Below are 17,414 nucleotides of genomic sequence, written 5' to 3'. Positions count from 1 at the left end.
TTTACAATTCTTTCTGGTTTGGTTTTGCCAGAGATGGGGCTTTAACAGTCTAAGGTTGCACGAACCTGAGATCTACTTTAAACTTTGACTTCATGCTTCACGCATGCAGCTCCAATTCCTATCCCCTTTTGTCAGCAATTAACTTCCACTTCTACTTCAATGAGGCCATAAAATGTTAGTTTCCTTATATCTTATTTTACACCTCAAAATCTCTTTTTCTTTGCCCATAATCTCATCCTTCCCTCTCATGTCAAAAGATGGTATATCCTTGTTCCTTAATGAGAGTAACCTCTCCAGTTGTCTAATGGTTCTCATCCATGCTATCACCCTCATCTTATCTTGGGTTTTATGCTGTCAATTATTTCCTCATAATCATCTTCAGTCTCTTCCTCTAAGTTGGATCAGGAATAACTAAGTTCAAATCTTTCCTCAGATACTTACTAGCTGTACAATCCTGGACAGCCTCTCTTACTTTCTCATTCAGAAAATAAGGGTAATAATAGCACCTACTTCCCAGTCTTTTTGAGGAATAAATGGGATAATAAGCACAAAAGTGCTTTGAAAACCTTAAAGTGCTATTTATATGGTACTAGTGGTAGTGGTAGGAGGAGATAGAAGAGAAAGAAAAAAAGGAAGAAAAATATGATGATGATGTTGAAGATAAAGAATGAGGAAGGAGGAGGAGGAGAAAAAAATACCTATAAGAATGTAGAGGTCTCTCCCATGCAAAGAAACTACTCCCTTTAGTCTTCCATACCTTCTAGCTATCATCCTGTAGGTCATTTCCTCTTTACTGATCAAGGGATACTTCTCCACATCCTTACCATATGTGCCTTCCATAGAGTGTTACATTCTAGCTTCAGTCATTACCACTTTACTTATACTCTTTCAAAGTTTTCAAATGGTCTCCAATTTGCCAAACACAATGGTATTTTCATAGTCTTCATCTTCCTTAATCTTTTCCATCATTTGCCCTTGTTGAGCAACCATTCATTCTTAATACTCTTTCATCAGTACCCTAATGAAATATCCATTTGAAACAGAATGATATATTCTCCTTTTGTTGTTGTTTTTTTGTTTTTCCTACTAATCTAAATTCTAATGGTGATTATGTGTCACATGCATATCTTCTTCCTCTTCTTTCATCTAAGTATGGATGTCCTTCTAAGACTCTTTCTTCCTCCTCTCCCCAATTCTCTTTCCACTCTACATGCTTTTTCTCATTGTTATTTTAACTATTATGAATGATATATAAATGTATATGGATGATCACACAATCTCTTAAGCTTCACACTCTTGATTCAAGTTGTTTGTTAGATTTTTTGAACTGCATGATTTGCTTGCACTTTAAGCTTGAATTTCCCCAAAATAAATTCCTTAAATCCTCTCTCTCAACCTACCCTTCATCCAAATATCTTTATTTTCATTAGTAGTTGCATCATTCTCCCAGTTCCCCAGGCTAAAAAAAAAAAAATTGATTTTATTTTAATCTTCCCTCCCCTTTATTTCTGCTTCCAGTCTTTTACCTCTTAAGAATAGATTTGTAACCTCTCCCATGTCAATATTCTCCATAGTACTCTCACTACCAATACCCTAACTCAGATCTTCAGTCCCTTTTGCCTAGACTACATTAGAGAGTTCCTAACTCATCTCCCTGCTTCCATTCTTTCTTTTCAACAAAGCATTACCCACAAAACTGCTGCCTACTTCCCCTACATGCCCCAAGGCTAGAAGACACTCCCTTTTCATTTCTACATCATATTAAGAAACAACTCAAAAATCATCTTGTAAACAAAGTTTTTCCTGAGCCCTTCATCTGCTGCCTATCTTTCTCCCAAAATTATTTTGAACTTACTTTGTATTTGTCTTATTTGTTACCTTTATCTCTCTCCTGTATATATGCATCTATTTCTATACATCCAAATATATTTGTCATCTGTACACTATTTATTATCTCTCTCTGCCTCCATCTCCATCTGTCTCTCTCTGTCTCTGACTCTATTTCTTTCTCTGTGTCTCTCCCCCCTGTGCATGTGTATGTGTGTGTATAATATACAAATATAATATTTATCTGTCTAGATCTATCACATATCTATCAATCATATTTTAGAAGCTATTCATCAATCTATCATCCATGTATCTTTATCTATTTATAAATATTTATCATATATTAATTTATCCATAGGTATAGTTCTACTTACTTTTTTGTAAACTCATCATCTAAAACAGTGCTTTAAAAAATATGAGAATCCAGTAAATATGTTTATTAAAATATGTTTATTGTTTAAAAAATATTTTTATCAAATGTGTACTATGTGCCAGGCATTATGGTTCCAGATCTGTGATTTCATCCATTTTGGTAACTCCTATTTTGAAAACTCTTCAAAGTGATACAGATTGACGATGCTTTTGTAATTGTTATCTAATTTGTCCCAGAGGTAGAATTTGAAACCACATCTACCTCACTACAAGGTAGCCTTTTTTCTACTTTCTTACACTTTCTCATGCTTTGAACATAAAAAGAATTTTATCATTTTTTTAAATGAAAAGAATATATTTTAAGAACTGATGTGACAGGGAACCAAGATGTCAGAGTAAGCAGTGAGTCACTCCCACCCTCCTTTATTGACCTTGAAAAATCCAGAAAATACCATCCCAGGAATAATCCTTAAACAGTGGAACAAATAGAAAGACGGGGTGCAGCAGACTTTCAGTTCATGAAGCTAAGGGGATTAACAGAAAAATTCACTCTTGCTGTGGCTGAAGGGATCAGTAAAGGATGGAAAGCATCCTGGCAAACCAGCAGCAAACCCCACATCAGTGACCAGTGGGACAACCTGAGCTCCAGTTCAGCTCCAGGTAAGCTTCAGCGTTTATGGCCTCCAACTGCCAGCACCTGAGGTCCCAGTATACAAAGCCAGTAACCAGAAATCTACTCATCTTCACAAGAAGCATGGGACATCTCCCCTGTGTCCCAGAAGCAGAGATCAACTTTAAAAACCAGGAAAAAGACCAATTTCATGAGGAAAAAGCAACACAGAAAAACAAAGACCATAGATTCTTACTATGGGGACACAGAAAATCAAAACACAAATTCAGAAGTGTACAGCATTGTCAATATGCCCACATCTGAAATCTCAAAGGGGAATATGAACTGGTCTCAACCCTCAAAAGTCTTCTTGAAAGAACTCAAGAAGGGTTTTAAAAGTCAGAGAGGTACAAGAAAAATTGATCAATTCCTTTAAAAGTATAACTGACAAAATGGAAAAAAAATAATAACTGAAGAATCAGTGTGACATAGATTGGAGATCTGGTCTTGGTTGTTTCATAGTCCTGCCTCCAAGCCATACTGGCTATGTGACCTTGGGCAAATCAACCTAAGTGTTCTAGGCAAATCTGCAAGACTTTCAGTTGCAGAGAAGTTGCTGACCTGCTTTGGTAGAGGGAGTGCCCTCATTTTGAAATCTCTCATACAGATGAAATAAAAAAATCTAGTCTCTAACCTTTGTATCTTAAAATATCATGGTTACTATGTGATTTTTGTTTACACTCAGAAAAGGAAAATCTGTTTTGAATGGTTTCAGTTCATTTGTTTTTAAGCAGGTTATATATATGATAGATACCTTGGAGAAACAAGATGAAACCACTATGATAGTATATCTAAGTGCTAGCCACTTTTTATTTTTTGAGGGAAAGAGTATGTGATTCCAGTCAAACACTTAGCCTAATTTGGACACAGATTTGTTTGGCATTCTATGTGAAGTGCCCTGAAGTGGGGAGAGGGTACAGAGAGAGCTCTGGGGCTTTTGCATTAAGCTCCAGCTGGGCCCAGCAGACACTGTCCAAAAGATGACCTCCAAATAATTAAATGATTTCCATATGCTTGTTCGCATATGCTCTTCTAATTCTAAATTTGCCATCTCATTGAGGGTTCAGTGCTTCTGACTGTGCCATCTCAAAGTGTACATGAAATTCACAATTGAATTTGATCAAATGTTCTGCAATTAAATGGTTTTAAAAAAATGACACTATTCTGTCTCATCTGTCTACACAGTCTAGCCTTCTTGAAGAAAGGATGCTCTGAAATTGATTTTAGGTTTGAGAGCTCATTTGGTTTAGCGTACTTAGGGAATATCCAGTTTAGGGAATAAATTTGTTTGGTAACAACATTTCTATTCAGATTAAGAAAAGAAGAAATGTGTTCTCTTTAAAGAGACCAATGCTACAGACTGTAAGAAAGAATACCATTTTAAAATGAGGTCCTATAAAAAGAGGTTGTTGTTGTAGTAGGTAGAGTATTAAACTTGGAGTCACATTGACCTGGGTTCAAATCTCTCCTCAAATATGTAACAGCTATGGATAATTCACTCACCCATGTATCTTCACAATTCACAGCTTCAGTATCCTTATTTCTAAAATGAGGATAAATAGAATCTTTTTATCAGAGGGCTACTATGAATCTCATTTATAATGTAAAATACTGGGGAAAATTTAAAGGATTACATACATGACATTTAGGAGGAGAAGGGGAAGAATAATAGATGATCTCCAAGATTCTTTGAAATTCTAAATCTGGAGATCTCTTTACAATCTACTGTTTTTCACTTGCAGTAGTCTAACAGTATGATTGTCCCCAAAATTGTTAGAGGAATATAGCATCGTAAGATCATAATTCTACAACTGGGGGATACTCTGCATCATTAAGTTTATTTTACAGATGAGGAAAGTAAGGATAATGAATTTAAGTGACTTGATCAGTATCATTACAGTAAGTCCCATGGCTCTAACTTTTAGCACTTTCAAATTCAGAATTATTTCCACTGACTCACAATATTAAAGCCTTTTCTAAAATAAAAAAAAAATTAATATCTTTGAGGATTCTCTGATTCCCCCCCACCCACCCACCCCTCCACCCCCCAGCCTGGAACACTCTCCTTCCCCTGCTCTGCCTACTGAATTCCCACCTTCTACAAGAAGCTTTCCCCAATCCCTCTTGATTCTAGTGACTTCCCTCTATTAATTTTGCCACAACTTATATTTAATGTATTTGCTTTGAATGTTGTCTCCTGTGTTTTGTCATAAGTTCCTTGAAGGCAAAGATTGTCTTTTGGCATTCCCAGTGGCTAGTACTGTGCATGGCATATAGTTGCCACTTAATAAGTGGTAATCGGTTAATTGATAAACATGTAACATGATTTTACAGAAAAGAAACTGATTTTATAATGATGCTGCCATTATTTTAAACACTTTGGGACCATTTTTAAGCATTCAAGACTCATTTAGAAAGCAAGTGAGAAAACTGGTCTTCTTAAATTTAGAGCTACATTTTAGTTGGAGCACAAACAGTATTCCTCCAGTTGCATCATCCACCTCATTCATCAGATATGACAGTGGTTGACTTCAGATTCTTTCAAAAACACGAACCTTCAAAAAAATGACATTTTTTCCATCTTTGCAAATATTTAAAATAATATGTAGCAAATCTTGGAGGAGAGATTCAAAAATGACTTTCCAAAATATTTTAGGCACTATAGGCATCATTGAAATATGTATAGAGCTTAGTTACCAATTTGAGGAAGAAAACATTAATTTGGATATTTGAATTCTATTTTTTATTAAATGAATTACATTTTAGGCACTTTTATAAGTACCTACTTTTGGCATTGACATGTGAAAAGTTAAAAAGTGCAAGCGACCTATTGATTTGTGTAAAATATGTGCGTGAAGCTTTCAACTTCGAGTTATGACCCATACATTGTTCCAAAGGACATAGGCTTCTTTGCTTCCTACCAGGGCCCATTTCCTTGTTCTACCATCATTTATGAGAGGTTGCCCTAACTCAAGCTACTCCCACCTAGATTCAGAGACAAGAGGCTACATTCCAGAAAGGCTGTACCATCTAAAGAGACATGAAAATGAGAATTGGAGTGTTGTATTTGAGGAAAAACTAGCACGTCTGCTTGACATAAACAGAGAGCAGAGAAGTTATATGATGCATGAAAAGAAAGGAATGGTAGCCATATCATGGAGGGCTTTAAATGCCAGGTTGAGGATTCTGTACTTGATCTTAGAAGCAAAAGGGAAATATTGATTGACTGGTATTTTGAGAAGATGAGTGACATCATCAGGACTACATTTTAATATCAATTTTGCAAGTCTGTGTGGATAAGCATAGAGAGGAGTTACACTGCAAGATCATTTAGGAAGTTATTATTTTAGGTAACTACTTTTAAGGCCAAATTTCCTGCTCTCTATGGGTATTCATTCTTACTTAAGATTTATGAATTAAGTGGGGAAAAAACCATAAGTATCCTAGGAAATTAAGTTTCAAATTAGTGGGAGGTACAGTTGTTTTTTGCTGTTTTTTTCCTATATTGTTCTAATGAATTCCAGGATCTAAAAGCTATAAAGATACACATCTAACACATGTAGCAGGCTTTTTCTAAAGTAATGTAAAGTCTTTTACAAACTCCTCAAACAATAAACATTCCTTTACCCATCAGCAAATTGCAGCAGTCCCTGGAGTGACATGAGGCAGCTGTTCAGTAGTACATAGCACTGCAAGAAAAGAATACCTCAACTAAACCAAACTTTAGGCATTATGATCAAAAAATGTTCCAGATAAACATCCTATTTTATATTTTCATAACATTAATCAAGAAGTTGAATAATTAACTGGAGACATATTCAAAGGAGGAGGCTATTTGCTTAAAAAAATAAAATAAACAACCTTTTTCGGAGTTACCAATAATTTTAACAAGTTTCAGTGTATTAATAAGGACTGAAGAGACTGGAGAAAAGAAGACTAATGGACATACTAGGCCTGTATTGCTTGATAGCTGTTGTTAATGAGAGAATATCAGTTTGCTTTTAAAAGGCAAAATGAGGAAGTTTATTTATACTTTATTTATACTTCACTGCTGACTGGCCACCAAAGATTCTGGACCCATAGGATTTTAATGTGTATAGCCATATTAAAGTGAAAAATCAATTGAACCTGAGTGTTCTCTTATAAGTATAAGGAAAGGCTACATGACAGAGTAGAAAATGAGCTGGAATAAGTTACTCAACCTCAAATTCCTCATATGTAAAGTGTGCTTCAATATTTTACCTACATCCACCATCCCTTCACCTGCCCTCTCCTCCCCTCTCCTCACATATCATGCCCTTACCTGAGGATGTTCTGCCCAAAGTAAGATAAATTTTGATGACCAAAACCTACTTAGTTAACTTGAAATTGACTGGCTAGATTTCTTTCTCAAAACCCAAGTCTCATTCCCAATTCACTCTTAGATCTCATTTATTAAACAATAGGTCCCAGCCCTGCCCCGGCATCACTTAATAGTTATTTTTGAGTCCTCCAGGCTGAGAGAGAATATAAATAGTAACTGCTTCTCTTCTGTCCAGTAACTCTGAGGGTCTGTCTTCCCCTCCCAGTTTGATTTTTTTTTTTTAGTTAAAAGAGCCATCCTTTGACTCACTTCTTAAAGAGACCTCTTCACTAAGTGGGTACCACCTCACTTAAAGTGAGAACTTGAAAAGACCTTAACTTAAAAAACCCAAGGTCTCCCACTCATTCCTGGGCCATCTCTAGTTGTTCTGATGGATATCTGGCCACTGGACCCTAATGGATCTGGAAGCTGGTGACTTTGAACAAGCCTCACTCACTCAAACCAAATTCAGTTACAAGTCATATAATCATCTCCCGGATGTCTTGATCCTCTTCAAAAGGAAGGACAAATCACAACCACAATTTGTCAAACAAGTGTTTTGAAAATCTTAAATTATAATTATAATATAAATGATCATTAATTAATGGGTGAAACTAAGATTAAAAAAATGAGTCATCAAAGAACCAGGTGAAGACAAACAAGGGTTGTTCATGTATCCAGGGATAAACAATGAGGAATCTATGAATTCTGCTGATATCCTTGAAATGTCATAAGTCAAAGAAGACCATTAGCATCTTGGGTAAGTGGATTTCCTAAGGCAAATCTATTGGAGCAATATTTGAGGCAGGAATTAACTTAGATCTTCCTAGCTCCAAGTCTAACATTCTATCAAATGAAATAAGATTTGTAAAAAGTGCATAGCACAGTGCCTGGCACACAGTGGTTGAGATATAAATTCCCTTTCCTTCTTCTATCCACTATTTAATGCTCAGTTGTACTTTACATAATTGGAGGCAATGCATGAATCAATAAAATCATAGATCGGTATTTAAGTATCATTATTAATTCAAACCTCTGTCAGAATTCTTATTTGTACTCAATGCTTTTGGAGATCCTGAATATCATCATTATGTACTGGCATTATGGAAATTTTGTTCACAAGTTCACATCAAATTGAAGGATCACTAGGAGATGACTGATGTGAAGCAAAAGTCCAGGTACATGCAACACTAATGTGGTGAAGTTTGCTTGAATATTTGGAAAACTGCTTTATAAAGCCTAAAATATTTGCTCCCCATCTTGGCAGGAAGCTCTAACAATGAAATTTTCACTTTTTGTTTAATTATCCTCATCAACACCAAAACCAAGACTATTAAAAAAAAAATAAAAGCAGCAGTAGCACCATAGGTAATATTTACCTAGTGCTTTAAGGTAGCACACTAAACTACCAATATGTTAATTTGGAGGCAATGTAATATATGGGGAGGGCGTGGGAGAGCAGTATGGTATAGGAAGAAAAATACTGACTGTAAAGTCAACATCTAGGTCCAAAAAAAATAAGTCACTCTACTTTGTTAGACCTCAGTTTCCTCATCTGTTAAATGAGTTGAACTAGATGGTTGGCCCTGGAGGAGTCCTCTACCTTTAGATCTATGATCCAAAGTTTATCAAATTGCTCTTTTAAACAGGAGTTTAGAGCACCATAAGAACACTGGGTACCTGGGCAAAGCAAGGGCATGAAAGGAAAGGATTCCTAAAAGAAAAAGAAGCATTGAACCCACAATTTTTCTGGAACTGACCCTTTAAAGGCCCATTTGAAAAGTCCATTGAATTAAAAGAAACAAGACGCTTGAGAACAACAATTCACCTCTATATAAATTAATGTACTCTAATTAGTCTAGGTCCCTTGCCCCCAAGCGTACCATAAAAACATAGCTATAGTGACGGATAAGACTTTTATGTATACCCCTTAACACAATAGGAATGCTCTTCCTATTTCTATTCTGTTTTTCCTCATTTGTTCCTATTCATGAGTGGTAAATTCAATGGCAGATGTGGGGTCTGCTCACCCCAGACAAACACTGTCACAAAATGTGCTAGTTACCTTTATCAACCTCACAATACAATCACATGGACTCTAACCTCCCCAGACCATCAAGAACAAACACAGAAAAGTCCTGCATAGGACTGGTTATTTGGAACTAGCAGGTATTCTGCTAAATCTCTCAGAAGCTGAAGCAATATTAAGATCAAGATGGCACTGAAGTTGTCAGAGATGTGTCCTTTACATCCTTTGAACATTAAACTGGTCAGCATGCTATCAATAAACTGCATAACTAGATCAATAGACTATGTGGCTCTGTCTGTGAACTTGGAAATTCAAGATTGCACTGATAAATCTTCCTTTAATATTTACAACCACTGTCCTCAAGGCCACTCTGTGAAATTGCCATGACTATGAAATAGGTAGCTCAAATATTACTGCCGTCACCATAGAGAGGAAGAAAATGAGGCCCAAAGGGATTAAACAATTTGTCCAAGGCTTGTGATTAGAATCTAGACTTAACCTAAATGTTTTGAGCCCCATGGTACCTCATAACAGATGTCCCTTTTTCTTGTCTCACCAGTCCCCTCAAAAAAAAAAAAAAAAGACTGTGTAAGCAAGAGTGAGAAGCAAGTTTAAGCAAGAAGATGAGAGGGAGGAATCCCAAGCTTTAGAAATCCCCCAAGGCCTATATATTTGACCATTAATGACTGATTTACTCATTCTTGTTGATCTCTTCTCTCACACTGGACATTTGTCACTAGTTCTTTCATATAATTCTTGCCTCCCATCCCAACAGGACACTTAAATTTGTACTAATAATCATCCTCAGTATTTTCACTAACTCCCAGTTTCTTTTAAATTATATTTCTCTGACTTTAATAAATTCAAATGCATTTTTCCCACAGCATTTTCTTCTCAAATTTTTCTGGATATTTTCTCTGTAAACTATTAGATATCTGGGAAGCCAACTTTTCTGGGAAGGAGTTATCTGACTGGATTCCACCCACTAGTTTCCAAATAAAAGCATAAGAGCACCACAGAGATCAGCTACTTGTTTTCTCATTATGAAATGATTCTTGTCACTATTCTCTGTTCTATGATGTACATTGAATTTGTAGTTGTTGGAGGGCTCACACATATGTTTATATGTATGTATGTACATATATACATAGACACATACACAAATACATGCACATATATGCATGTATATACATATGCATGTGTGTATGTATATGTGTGTGCACACACACACACACACACACACAAAAGCAATAAGAGGCTTGCTTAGCACTGGCTGGTGATATCCAGTTGGTTGGGAGAAGAATAAGGGATTCTGGTCTTGTGTCACTAACCCATAGACACAGAACGCTCCTAGTAAACATAACAAAGCTGGAAACAATGAGGAAGGGTCAACTAGTGAGCCACTATTCCATCCACTCCAACACTAGGACTAGAAAAGGAACTACCCAGGAAACCATATGCTTAACAGCGTGCCTAACAACTAATGGTCCATTCCCCTTGATCAAGTAGGATTCCTACATTAACTTGGAGCTGATGGAATAAATAACTGGTAAACAGGTGCACATCATTCTCCCACATTGGAACAAATTTGCCAGACCCCACAGAGGCAGTTTTGCTGGATGCACATACTTATGTGGTTAACTGACACTGTGTTAACCTGGTGTCTATGACCTTATTGGTTAGAAAATATTTTGATGTTTTTAATAAAATTAGTATCCTTTGCAATACCATTAATTTTGTTTTATGAATTTAAAACTATTATTCTGAGAAGGGGTGCATAGATTTGTCAAACTGCCAGAAAGTCCATGATGCAGAAAAAAGCTTAAGAACGCCTTTTCTGGAGTCTATTCTCATATTAGTGTGTGTCTGTCTGATTTCTGTCTTTTTATAGTTCTACTTGATTTGGAATTGGGGTTGAAAATACACTGAGGCAGTGAGAAGTTAGATAAGGATGTGTAGCTAGGCGACTCTATGATAGAAACTGGGGATTGCTTACTGAGGGTATTTAAGGCTCTGGTTAAAGGGCTACATTGTTGTGCCCTTCATAGTACAAAAGAGATTGACATATTCTTGCAGATTGACAGGTGTGATAAAAGCCTACTGAGATGGCTATAAATTGCTACAAATCAAAATTCAAATCATATAGGGGGCAACTAGGTGACACAGTGGATAGAGCTTGAAATCAGGAAGACTTATTTCCTGAGTTTAGATCTGACCTCAGATACTTATTGGCTATGTGATCCTGGGAAAGGCACTTAACCCTGTTTGCCTCAGTTTCCTCATCTGTAAAATGAGCTAGGCTCTAGAGAATGAAATGGCAAACTATGTCAATATCTTTAACAAGACACCCCCAGTGGGGTCACAAAGAGTCAGACATCTAAAAAATGACTGAATGGCAGCAAGAAACACTAGTATTTTTTCCCATACATTATCGAGATCACTGGAAGATGAAGAACAAATAATTAATCTCAGAATGTTAGCTAGGAATGCTTTGCCCAAAGGGCAAAGACCACAAACTTCACCCAAGGCAGTTAGTAAAAATTGTGCCTTTCACTGACAGAAGTGGGGAATCAGGTTGTAAGAGGTAGAAAATTTTTAAAAGCAAGTAAAAATGGGAGAACAGCTCTGTCTAGCACACCTTCTAGTACTCTCCTATTTTAAGAAATTAATACTGCTAATTACATGCCAAAGTCTGCTATTTTTATAATGTTAGGTGGCACGGTGGATAGAGGCTTGACCTGGAGTTCAAATTTGGAGTTCAAAAGTTGAGTTCCAATTTGACCTGAAACACTTTTACTAGTTGTGTTAATCTGGGCAATTCATGCAACCTATGCCTCAGTTTCCTCAACTGCTAAGTGGAGGTTAACAACAGCGTCTACCACCTAGAGTTGTTGTGAAGATCAAATGAAATAATTTTTATAAAGCTCTCGGTACAGTGCCTAGCAAATAGTAGACGCTTAATAATTGCTTGTTTTCTTCCTACCTGTCTGTTAAAAATTGCAAATGTTGTCAGTGCCCTCCAATTTAATGTCCTGGTACATAGCCTTAATCACGCCACTGCGGTTGTCGATGCACTTGTTAAAATGCACACATTTTAAGTCCAGAGTCTCTTAGACTTATACCTCAATGAGACCTCAGAAGTCATTCAGTCCAGTCATATTCTTTTGCATATGTGTAAATTGAAGTTCAAAGAAGTGTAAAGAACTTATACAGGATCATGCACATAAATGATAGAATAAGGATACAAGATTGAATTCTCTTTACTTTAAATTTGTCTTTCTTGATTTATGTCATGTGGCTATCCAATATATACTAGCTAAAAAGAAATAGCACAAATTTATGCATCCTCAAGGAAACACCTAGACCTAAATGTTATGGTCCTATGTCTTTTCAGAAACATTTTACCTAGCCTAGCCAAGGAGAGGCTCAACAAGTTGAAGATTATGACTGAATATTAGAAAAAGTTATTTTTTTTTTAGTTTGAATATACTTTAAAATGCTAACTTAAATTCCCTCTTAGGTAATACCTCATATATGTTTATGAAAACATATAATTGAATGGTATTACAAAGAGCCTCAAGACTCTGAGGAAATATAGGGCTTACTCAAACCTTATGCCCTCAGACATCTCTTTCGTATGAGTACTGAATGGCCCGTTCAATTCTTAAAACAGAATACCTCATGGAAGGAGAGTCAAAATGCCAACCATGAGGTCTGTCCAGGTCTCCACCTATTTCATCATGCCAAAACCAGAGTACTGCCCAGAGCTGCAGAGGATGGCATCATACTGATGACTGGGATCCTTCAGTATGCCTTAATTGAGTAACTCCATTGTTTTTAAAATATGAGCTAAATAAATAAACCTTTTATAACAGTAACCCTTATAATTATTTTCCTCTTCCAATGTCCCTACTCATCCCCAGGGCATCTGAAGCAGCTTGACAAATGGACACACGTAAGTGAAAATGGAATTGTGCAGCATGAAGTAACATACCTCACAAGTATCTAGCTCCCATGTAAACAAAGGGGAAGCAAGAGGAAGGCCACTGGGGAGAGAAACTTCAGGCACTGTTTCCAATTTGACTCATTAATTATAGATGTGTTTTTTTACAGGCCATGCCCCTTTCAGTCTTTGATGTTAAAAGCAAAACTAAACAAAACAAAAAACCAGTTCATTAATAGGGAAATCTCTTGGCCCCATTTGTTAATCAAAAGATTATGTGGAAGTCAGCAGCCATGCTGTGCTAAGCTTAATTAATGGCATAAATAATTCTACAGTACCACCCTCCCACCCCCCCACTCCTATGATGAATAATACTATACATTCTCTCACTAGTGCCCAGAAGTTGGTTTTCTAGGCATGAAGCTTTGCTCACCATTGTAAGGTCAACACATTCATTTCTCAGGACTTCTAGTTCCCAACTGCTATTTAAGCTTCTAGTTCATTGAGCTCATCTGTCACAGGCCTGCTGTAACATGCTTGCCAAAGGCTCACAGGGCTGTTCCCTCTCCTCTATTTCTTTGTGCTAATGAATCACTTTGAACTACTCAGATGTATCCCTGCCATCAAAAGCAATTCCAGGGCATTTGCTACTGCTGGTTCCTTTATTCTGGCTTTTTTCTTTCTGAAGGCATCACTAATGCCTATAACTCTTCTTTATTTGATAAAGGATTATGTGAGATGGGCCTAAGAATGTATATAAATGCTAGAATTTCTGCATAGACATGCAGGATAGCAATAGTTCTAGCCCATAGATGAAATACCACACAAATTAGTCTGCCAGGATTACTACATTCTAATAATTCTTATTCTGAGTAACATTCCTATGTCTCAATTTCTTGGCTCTAGTTCTAGTTCTCACTTTTTAGATCCTCTTTACCAAACACTCAGAAATGCCCTCCCCCATTATTATTATTAGTTATAGTATTGGATCAATAAGCATTTATTATGTACCTACAACATGCAAAGTACTGTATGATGCTCTGAAGATAAAATAATAAAGCACTCTTTTCCCTAAAATATTTTTTTTATTGGGGGGATAAATAGATACGTAAATAAATATAACCTGAAGAAGAAGGGATAGGAGGAGTAGGAGACATCATCTAGGACAAGGGTCAGGAACCTGTTGCGGTCATATGTGGCCTTCTAGGTCTTTGGTATGGCCTTTTGACTGAATTCAAGTTTTACAAAACAAATCCTTTTATTAAAGGGATTTCTTCCCTGATGTTTGGATTCAGTCAAAGGGCCACATTTGAGGACCTAGAGGGCCACATGTGGCCTTGAGGCCGAAGATTCCCCACACCTACTTTAAGAGGTCGCAGCTAAACTGAACCTTGAATGGAATGAATCCAGCATAGATGTGAGGATACCTGCATTCAAGGTATAGTAGATGGTTTGTACCAAGACCCAAAGGCATTAGATAAAATACCAAGTTCTATTCAGGAATATTGGCCAGGAACAATTCTAGGCAAAGTAAAAAAAAAAAAAAAAAGATTCCAGTTATAAGCCAATTTGCCTGGAATATAGGGTATGTGAAGAGGAAGATGGCACAAGTCTGGAAAGGTTGTCTGGAACAAAGCTATCTAGACTAGATACTAAGGCAAAGAATTTTCATTTTATCCTACAGGAATAGGGAGAAACAGGATTCTTGAGCACGGGAGTGACATGGCCCTACTATCTCCTATATGCTTGGAGTTTTTTGTGTGTTTTACTTCTGGTGCTTGTCATACTTGCTGAATCTCCCTTACCAAATATTCTGAAACACCTGTCTCTCCCCTTTCCTCCACCATAAACCTCACTCACATGAAGGGATTCTCAGAAAGACCTTGTTTCTGCCTGCCTGCTTCATCAGTACCTTGAAGGGTCTCCTGCTATGATGTGGCTTTACTTACATTAGTACCTTCATCCAGAAAACCAGGGAGAGTAATTCAAAGAAATGACAATTTTTAATGTTTTGAGCATCAGACTATTGAAAAAGATTAACAGGAATATGGAAATCATTATTTCAGCTTGTTTTCCTAGGTGATTCCAAAGTGCTGAGGAGCTGGATCAAACTGGAATTTTTTATTTACTTTTTGATAGAGTCAACTTTTCCATATCAGTAAGGGGTTCTCCTGGACCCAAAAGAAGCATTGAGCATTTCACAAGAGACACAACTTTCAACATTAAGTAGAAGTTTCAATCCATTTCATTTGTGGTTTGAATGGATCAATGTGCTTTAGAATGCTCCCAAAAGAGGACACACAGTTTGGATTACATCAGAGTATATGTACTGATAAATGTTTAACAACTGGCTTTCTGGAGGGGGTCGTCGAATGGTATGCTGGACACACTTTTAAGCTTAGTCCACATTATTAACATTCTCATCATCATTTTATTAAGTCTAGAAATCAACAAGACAATAAATCTAATGTAGCATTTGATTTGTAGAGTTGCCAGTTTTTGAGGTGTTGATGTTCACAGTGAAAATTTAACTCTCTCAAGCCTATATGAACTGGTGTCATGCACCCCTGACTGTAATATTCTAATATCAACTTGCTGCCCACTATAGAAGCAGTTAATATATGAAAATTTCACCCCATCCTAGGGCAAGAATAACAGGAATGTGTTAGACTTCTAAAAATTTGAGAAGTTATTTGGAAGGTGTAGTGATCATAGAACTGTGAAGAGGGAAAAGAATTTATGAAAACTGTCTCTTTCCTCCTAGAGCAATGATCTTACTATCATATCCTACCTTTCTAAATCATTAGCATTGGTGCAGAGAGTGTCTTCTTTGCAATATCCTTTGTATTTTTTCTCTGTTCACTTCCCCTGCAGTCATTCTAATACAAGCTTGCATTTACCTACCTGCTGAATTACTACTACTTGCCACATAACAATTTCCATCTCCTTGTCCTTTTAATATACTCCCCCTGTTCTAGGACACTCTTATTCCATTTTCCCACCTGCCTCTGATCTAAACTGTCCCTGTTGCCTTGCAAGATACTTCACCATTTAGGCCTACTTTACTGCAAAATTTCTCATTTCTCCCCAACATGGACCTTCTGCTCAAATCAGGCAGTTCTTTTTAATGTTCTCCCAGTATGTGAAGTTCATTTTCCCCTCTATGGTGTAGTCAAATAAAGGTGTGTTTTTCCTTTTTATTTTTGTTGTGGTAGTGGTCATCATTGTTAGTTTTTACATTTTGTTCATTTTTAGTATAGGGAATATGTGGACAAATTTGTAGTTAATATGAAAGGAGCCAATAGGGAAGAAGATATTCAAAACTGGGCTTGTTATCCTTCATTATTGAAAAGGACCAAAATGACATCATTATTCTACTCAAGTTTCAATGTGTCTGACTGTGGTTGATCTGACCACTCTCAAAGGAGATGTTAGGGAGAAAGGATCAAGGACTTGAATAGAAGTACTGTCTTTAACAGAATGGGCTACAGCATCCTATGACATCAGAAAAAAAAAGGAAGGGAAAACAGAAACTGGTGCTGAGATGATTTGAAGTTAGGGATTGGAGACCTTAGTTTACTAGCAAAGCATAATACCAGGTTCTAGGATAAGAAGCAGTAAGGAGGGGAGACATAAATGTCTTGAGGAGAGGTTGGGAATAGATGTTTTATGCAGTGTAACAGAAAGTCCATTAAGGGAGAGTAAAACGAAAGATATGTAGCAGTGAAGATTTGGTAGAGATCAAATAACATAAATTCATATTGGGCCAATTATAATTCAGCATAATTGTATTAATTTCTCCAGTAGTGTTCAGGAATGAAGATGATGGGGACAGTTCAAGAATGGATTTTGAAATATATATCAAGATAAGACAAGTGGGAAAAGGGTTTGGTAATAAATGACAACACAAATTTGAAAAAGTTAACTATAGAAGCAAAATTTTGGAGGAAGGAAATGAGACAAGAACATGGTCTGAGTCCCATATGTACAACAATATTTATAGCAGCCCTCTTTGTGGTAGCCAAAAATTGGAAATCAAGAAGATCCCCATCAACTGGGGAATGGCTAAACAATTTGTGATATATAAATATAATGGAATACCATTATGCTGTGAGAAATGATGAACAGGAAGACTTCAGAGAAGCCTGGAAAGACTTATATGAAGTAATGCTGAGTGAAAGGAGCAGAACCAGGAGAACTTTGTACACAGCAACAACCATAGTGTGAGAGG

At 36.7% G+C, this 17,414-nt stretch overlaps 1 pseudogene; it reads left to right on the top strand.

Annotated features, from left to right (window-relative positions):
* The first annotated feature begins 2,717 nt into the window (after positions 1-2,717).
* The window catches only part of LOC140514682 (polyribonucleotide 5'-hydroxyl-kinase Clp1-like), a 32,204-nt pseudogene continuing 17,507 nt past the window's right edge, over positions 2,718-17,414 (top strand).

Source organism: Notamacropus eugenii, chromosome 7 (genome assembly GCF_028372415.1).
Source record: "Notamacropus eugenii isolate mMacEug1 chromosome 7, mMacEug1.pri_v2, whole genome shotgun sequence".
In the NCBI taxonomy this organism is placed as follows: domain Eukaryota; kingdom Metazoa; phylum Chordata; class Mammalia; order Diprotodontia; family Macropodidae; genus Notamacropus; species Notamacropus eugenii.
Note: the sequence above shows the minus strand (reverse complement) of the source record. Positions and strands in the feature narration are given on the sequence as shown.